This window comes from Zingiber officinale, chromosome 9B, assembly GCF_018446385.1.
Source record: "Zingiber officinale cultivar Zhangliang chromosome 9B, Zo_v1.1, whole genome shotgun sequence".
NCBI lineage: Eukaryota > Viridiplantae > Streptophyta > Magnoliopsida > Zingiberales > Zingiberaceae > Zingiber > Zingiber officinale.
The window spans coordinates 26,343,176-26,350,919 of NC_056003.1; the positions used below are offsets into that span (position 1 = coordinate 26,343,176).

General features: G+C 34.3%; 2 long non-coding RNA genes and 1 other non-coding gene across 3 annotated transcripts; all 3 read left to right on the forward strand.

Annotated features, from left to right (window-relative positions):
- The first annotated feature begins 161 nt into the window (after positions 1-161).
- Positions 162-2,029, forward strand: LOC122025699. The gene is made up of 3 exons (XR_006123811.1): positions 162-274; positions 1,080-1,155; positions 1,902-2,029. It is a non-coding gene; the product is annotated as an uncharacterized LOC122025699 (long non-coding RNA).
- A 1,588-nt stretch (positions 2,030-3,617) lies between these two features.
- On the forward strand, positions 3,618-7,336 carry LOC122025184. Its single transcript, XR_006123615.1, has 4 exons — positions 3,618-3,797; positions 4,602-4,704; positions 4,962-5,024; positions 6,853-7,336. It is a non-coding gene; the product is annotated as an uncharacterized LOC122025184 (long non-coding RNA).
- On the forward strand, positions 3,987-4,089 carry LOC122026034. The gene has a single exon (XR_006124007.1). It is a non-coding gene; the product is annotated as a U6 spliceosomal RNA (small nuclear RNA).
- Positions 7,337-7,744: the final 408 nt, after the last annotated feature.

Below are 7,744 nucleotides of genomic sequence, written 5' to 3' on the forward strand. Positions count from 1 at the left end.
CAATTGGGCCGATCAGCCTTTTGGTGGTTTAATTGGACCGATCCAACCTTATTTTCACTGGTATACTTGAAATGTTCTCTACCTCTTCCTCTAGGGTTCTGTGGAGGGTGATTCAGAGTTTCTTCAGTAAAGAATTGTGCAAAAGGTGGGTCCCGTCGCCCAGCCATGGAGAAGGATCAGCGGCCCTGGTGAAGATCTAGTTATCATGATCGCAACTACGGTGCAATATTTCATTGCACCATAGATCATGAAACTCACAGATCAAAGCCAGGAGGTATGTATTTCGAAGTTCCAATATTGATATATCATCATCTAGTGGTAGAATCCTCCCTTACTATCCTATCCCCCCCCTTGAAACTTCAAAACAATCATAGTTTTGCAAATTCAACAAATACATGTTTATGATGTAGGATATGGTACCATGTTCGTCACTACATAATCATGACCACTTGTGTGTCATTCATTATCGTTTGTTGGTGGGGATCACTCATACTGTCTATAAGCTTGGAAGATGTGGTTTCTTAGTTAATTTATTTCAGGTATATCGATCAAGAATCAGATCCATCACATATTTGCAAGAAGAACCAACCATGCCAATGTTAATTGACTTTTACATCATTAGAAAATTGGTAATTAAGGACTTAGGCAGTTGCTACTGCTCAAGCAAAGAAAGCTGCAAGAGGTGGTAAGCATAGCAGAGGTGCTCAGTAATGTAACATCTAGAGTGGAAATAGAGGTGAAAACTGAAAATTAAGAGATTTAGCAGCTTTTACATTTTTACATGCGTCTCTTAAGTTATGAAAGCCACCAGTATGAAGAGAGAACACTTGTCTTGCCATATAATTATATAAATCCCATTCAATTAGCAGAGACATTAAGGGTGGTTTATATGTGAAAGACCCATGTTTTTGTCTCCCGTGTCTTATGTTGCAAAATGGGAACCAAGATTTTTTTTTCTCGGCATAACAAATTGGATGACCTCACTAGTTATTGCCTTAATGTTGGAACTGGTTCATCTTTTCTCATTAATTTAGAGTGATCTTTGTATAGTGTTTGCTAGCGATTTCTTTGTTGACTAGGTGAAGATACTAATATTGGCAAAGGGTGACAAGAGTATGGATGACAATAGGGCAATGTTGACTTTTCAATTCTCATGTAAGTTGCTTCTATGAAAATAATTGTTTCCTGTCCTCTTTATTTTAATCTCCATGCGCTTAATTCTATTTTGGTATATTTCTTTAAGATTTTAGTAATTATAGACAATGGTGCATGCAATTCATAGTAGCATCCGTGCTTAAGTTTTGATCACATACAAACAAAATATTCTAGTATTAGACTGTTCGAGAGATCTATATCTATGTTATCTTATAAACCTGGTTAAAGAAATTAGCAGAGTATGCATCATTCTCCGACCTATGTTGGATTCTATTAGGAGTATCTGACGAAATATCAATCTATTTGTCCAATTCGGTGTCACCTCGAGCGCTGTGTCTGATGCGTGGAGCATAAATCAGGTCTGAGTATTAGAGGCTCCATCTAGTTGAAGAAGGGCAATTCTCAAAATAATGATAGAGGATATGACAATTAATCTTACGATCTCTTCATGTTACCTAGTTATGTTTTAATTTTGTTTCTGTGTGCAACTAAGAATCATATGGATTAGTCTACCAAGGGATAAAAAATTCTTGGTATCAAGTATAAGCCATCTTATAGATTGACAATGGAACAGTGTAGGAAGGCAACATACTTATTGTATATCGATTTGAACATCTATTGGATGCTTTCCTTCCACTAAAACATTAGGTTATATATCAAGCAAAAAACCAATACTTTCCAAATGAGTTCAAATTATATTCTGCTCACAATGCTAACCGGTTTGGTTTTTTTTTTCCTTATCTCAGATGAGCACACAAAAGAATTCTTTACCGAATTATTTGTCGAAAAGTCTGAAGCAGGTAGAGGGAAGAGCTGGAAAGTGCTTGTTACTATCAGCATTTCGAGATGTTCTTCGTGATTGCATTTATTTTATTGCCCAACTAGAACAAGAAGCTCTTTTTCTCATCTAATTTAATATGTTGTAAGATAATGCTTGTTGCAGTGAACCTCATTTAACATCCATTCATTTTCCTTTGGGGTACATAAAATATCACATGGGTTTAATTTGTATGTATAACTTGTTTCAACGAAAGATTGCAAAAGGGGATTACTCACGTAATTTACATAATATCCTTTTTAATGGACAAATATATTTATGGGGAAAATACCTTAATTAACCCTCTCTATTTTCTATGGAGTAGTATTTTATCTCCTTGTATTTAAAAAATAATACTTAATCTACTTTCATCAAAGTCAAATATGAAAAAAAATATATAAAATATAATTATGTTTTTTAATTTTTTTTTTTGATAATATTTAGAAGGAAACATATTGATATTGGATTGATGTAGAAAATAATTAATTAGGTTGGGTTGACTTTTTAATTATTAATTAATTGGATCGATGATGTAAGGAAGAAATATATATATAAAAGGATAAAAAAAAATATAAAAAACATCTAGTGATAGTATTCTTTGTCACTCGCTTGGATCTATGGTTGATGTCGGTACGTATGCAAAGTAAAACTTGTTATATGAGGGTTGGCATTGTCGATGTTATCCTTTTGATGGTCAAGTGAGTGATGAATTGAAATGTAAGACTCACGTGCATGTATGAGAAAGTAAAAGAACTCAAAGAAGACGAAGAAAATTTATCTACGCGTAAGAAAATAAAATTATATCTTCACTTATTTTCAGAGAACCTTATATAATCATGGATAGGAGTGGATCTAAAATTTTAAATTTAAGAGGAAATGGAAAAAATAATTATTATATATTGTATATGTTTACGTTGAGGGGAGGCGACCATGTCGTTGCCTCAAATTCATTTCTCTTTCATTCCCTATTCCTATACCCCATACATTTCTTATACTTAAAATTTGAGGGGAGGCGGTCGCCGGGACGATAAAAATATATATTTTAAACTACTTAATTTTATTTTATTAGTATAATTAAGTATTATTCTTTATAAATTGTTCAATGTTACATATAATTTATTAATTTCAACAGTCATTATGGTAAAAGGCGAATACGTAATAAATCAATAGTCATGTACTTATTAAAAATATCAAATAGGATTTTGAATTGTCTAGAATTAGTTCAGATATTAATAAAGAAAAAGAAGTGACGTTATTAATAAATTCAATATATTTTTTCCTCTTAAAATTATCAAAAAAAAAAAATCAGAAAGTTAAAGATATGATTATTTATTATTATTATTTTTCACATTTGACTTTGATAAAAGAAGATTAAATATTATTTTTAAAATACAAGAATAAAAGACTACGAGATAGAAAATAGAGAGAGGGGTTAAAGTTATTTGTCCTGTATTTATATTTAAAAAGCTATTTGTGCATATTTCTTGAACAATTTCTACATAATTCTCTGGATATTTTAAAAAAACACCTAAAATTTTTTAAGTAAATTTTATTTGGCACTTATTCCGAAGTTTTTTTTTTTTTTGATTGTTGAATATTGAAATCTTTTTTAAAATGATAAATATCGATCATAAGTGATAACTAAGTAGCTAAGTTTGTGTGAGAAGGAGAGTGTGAATGGGTTTGGCCGATTAGGGTTAGGGATTCAAGCTGACCTTTTTGAACACTCCAACGGGCCCTTCTTCGCCGATCTCAGGCCGCCGGCGATGCTGTCAACGCATACGTAGCTCTCCTCCGCTTCATCGTTATTCCTATGTTGTTCCAGGTATCTCATTGCCGGCAGTGTTTCTCGTCGTCTCCGTCTTGTGGGAATCGTTCTCGTGCCCTTTTTCTTCATTTCGGAAGTAAGAGGTTCGGGCAGGTGCTATTTGAAAATCGAGTGCAGTTTAGTCCCACATCGGAAGATTCAAACTAACTTCGATCCATTGTATACTTCGTTCGTTCACCAAGAGTTGTCTCTTCGGAGACATCCGATAAAATTGGAACGATACAGAGAAGATTAGCATGGCCCCTGCGCAAGGATGACACGCATAAATCGAGAAATGGTCCAAATTTTTTTTTCCTAACCTGCAATCGGCCCCTGAACCCTAGATTTTTTCCCCCCCTGTTTCTTCCATGTTTTGTTGTTTCAAATTTTTTTTTTCTAACCTGCAATCGTAGATTTTTTTTCCTCGTGTTTCTTCGATGTTTTGTTGTTTCTATTTAGATTGGATCATCCTTCTTTTTGAGTTCAAAACCCTACCTTGTGTGTTCTTTTTCATCATTGTTGTGCTTTCTGATTCTTATTCTTGGATCCTTTTCTTGAGTTCGTTTTACAATAGCAAAGTCTAATTGGAATATGGAAGAAGTAGATTGTGTGCTTTAGAATTATATCTTTATATAATGTCACCAATGACTGATAAATAACTAAAAACAGACCAAACCAAGAAGAAGAAAAAAAAACTGAATCTCATGTGAAACATGAAGTATATTCATATTTTGTTTGCTTCCAAATTTCTAATAGATTATGTTTGTATCTATCAAATGAGCTGAATTACTTATAGTTAAATTCTTGTTTTTCTTATGACAGATTGTAAAAGCTGGTGATCATTTGTAGTTCATTTGAAATAGAAGCTGCAGGACCACTCAGATTTGGAAACTCATTGCATCTCTTCCAAGGGACTTATTAAAAGGTGAATTTTAATTGGGAATGAATATTTGATTTCAGAAATTGTTTCATTTAGTTCATGCCAGCCAACTGCCAAGTAATGAAATAAGAAAAAGAAACTAAAAAAAAATGATATTTATCGATAGTGAATCAAGAGAAAGGTCAACCTAATATCAAAAATAAAAAAATGGATTGAATGAATAAAGAGACTTTTAACTCGCTTAAGAGAGACTTTCTTAGATGAAAGTACTCTTTCTTTTTTTTTTTTTTTTGATAATTCAGGTGTCCAAGTTTTGCCCGATTAATTCTGGAGGTAGACGACCTTCTCCCTAGTTGGCCTACCAGGTAAATCCGGAACCAACTTATGGATTCAAACTCTAGTCCCTCTTATTTGTTCCCCTAAATATTTTACCACCCGTGGGAGCCGAAAGCACTCTTTTTTTAGTTGTTCGTGAATTTTAGCTTACCGGCCGCCATTTATACTGGATTCTTCCATTGAGCTGCAATTAATAAGTTGATCTTCATCATTTTCCCATTATTTTTGTCGTTGTTAATTAAGCAAGTATTTCTTGCAACTGAGGTTATCTTGGTTAGCGATCTTTAATCCAGATTTATGGAGTTCTCTCATATTTGATTTTATGATCTATAGCTGTAGCATCATTCTAGCATAGATTGAATGTTAATGATGTTCATACGTGTCTGTCTATAAACTTGGAGCAAACTGGGACTTAACTATCTGTTAGTAGCTTCAATAACACATGCAAAGGCAGCCGATACGAAAGCATCAAGATCAGTTTTGTTTTATCGGAGTACTGATATGAAGATTTCTTATTTAGTCAATGTGCATGTTTAATGTTGCGTCTGCTAGTAGCCGCCCGTTATTTACCTCCTCCGTGTTGATCCTGGGACGGTTTGGCGCCTTTTGCCACCATGTTTAATGTTGCGTCTACTAGTTTATGAACAAACATCTATTCAACTAGGACTATAGGGGTTCTGGAACATGTTTGGATTCAAGAAATCAGTATACCATATCAGGCCAGGCGTGAAGATGACTTAAACTTGAAGTACATTGTTGATCTAAAAAGGAAAGCGAAGCTCTGTTTAACTGCTCTAAATTTTACCTTTCCGCGCGCGCACACGGTGGTTGTATGTTATTACTCTCTGACCAATTTGTTATGTCCATAGTGTCAAAAATTGGACCAGAAAGTTTAACTGAAAAGCTCCAAGTGACTAGCTCGTTAAAATTCTTTGAAATATTTGATACTTCTAAAAGTGTGAATTTTATTTATGATATTCTCTTGCTCGACCGATTAAACCATCAAATCAACAGATCCTTGATCCAATCTCCAAACTAATGCTTTCTCTATAGGAATGTGTATGATTTGATATTGAAACTAGGAGTGGTTGATTGAATATCAAGAAGGATGAACTTATTGCTCCCTTAGTTTAGTCACTACTTAAAAGCTCTACTTTTCTAGCTTCTACTAGATGTAATCCATTAATTGATTGCTTATGCTACATGAATGGTAATAATATATATCAACTAGCTTTTACTAGGCAAATGGCTCAATTGAATGAATGATACAAAGGAGTCAATCAAGTTAGGAGGTTTAATTTGATGATACATTTAGCCATTGGGAAGAAGTAAATCAGGTACCGAGCAGGCTCTCATGCATGACAAGGGCTGAATTCTCTACTTTAGCATACAATTACAGAATTTTTTTTACTGGTTGCAAATGTGTGCATTTAAACCATAAGCAAACCCTAACCAAAACAAACATCAAGCTCGACAGTTGCAAGCAAGGGAATAAGATTCACATTTTTGTCTGCGTCCAAGTTAAGCATGCATTGCATTATTCATCACGATTCACGGCAGCAATCAGTCACTCTGAGTAGAAGTTCTGTAACTCAAACAGAATAGATTTTACAATTCCTAAATCATTCAATAACTTTAAAAGACCTACTTGCAAAGGTGATACTAAGATCAACATTAGTGGCAGATGCATACTTACAAGTTGAGAGCGTGGAGTGCTAATTACGATCGACTTTAAGGTCGCTTTGCTTTAATTAAATTGCTGTTTTAGTTAATCTCAATGGCTTTATTATTGTTCCTAGTTTTCTAGCATCTTTCTTTTCTTAATATGGTAACTAAATCTCTGTTAACTATGAGCAGATAAGATCGGAGTAGTATGTCACCTAGGAGGCCATCACTGGACACTATATTCGGCAAATTCTTTTCGGCTTTGCCCTATTGATTCACTGTCTATCATCAGGCAACTCCATATTGAATGGTGCAACGAAATCAAATGGAGGGAAATCCGATGTGAACATGATTTCCTTAGGCATCACTCTGTTGCTTATAAATTTGTGCTATGGACTATCCCTATCACTTACCTAGTCCACCTGATACTCAATTGACGATTTGTAGCATCGTCGGCTTTTAGTTATACAGCAGAGATCATGCTTTCTCTTGCGGCAGTTCTCAAAATGGTTTTTGCTTTGAAGTCACTGCCTCAACTCACCAATATAATAGTTGCTTGATTCTGTCGCGAAACCTTTGTTTTTCCAATGGTGTGTTTTGATGAACAAAGTGTTCGATGAGACGTCGGATTTTGCCTATATTTGTTTTATGATTTTGGCACTATTGCTTCATGGATTCCTTCTATAGTTGAGGCTCTGATGGGTTATGGCTATGGCTAATGAGAGAGTCAATTAAGTTATCGTGAAAATTTGATGAACACATAAGGTGTTCTTGATGAATTTATGTTCAACTTAACAAGCTTCTGAATCAAGTGGAATTGAAAACAAATTTAGCATCTTCGCCGAGTAGGAATTGAAGTTCCACAAGAGCATCTTCGCTGATAGATGTTGGATGTGGTGTACTAGTAAAGCACTCAATAAGAAGATCAGAGTTCAAATTTCAAATGCGATATGTTTTGAAAGTCAATTTCCGAGGGCGAATAGATCGTGCTATAAATTTATTCGGTAGGCAGGCAAATCACGAGGAACACTGAAAGACAAAACTGATAAAAAGAAGGATGGTAAGCTATCCAAGAAAACTCCTA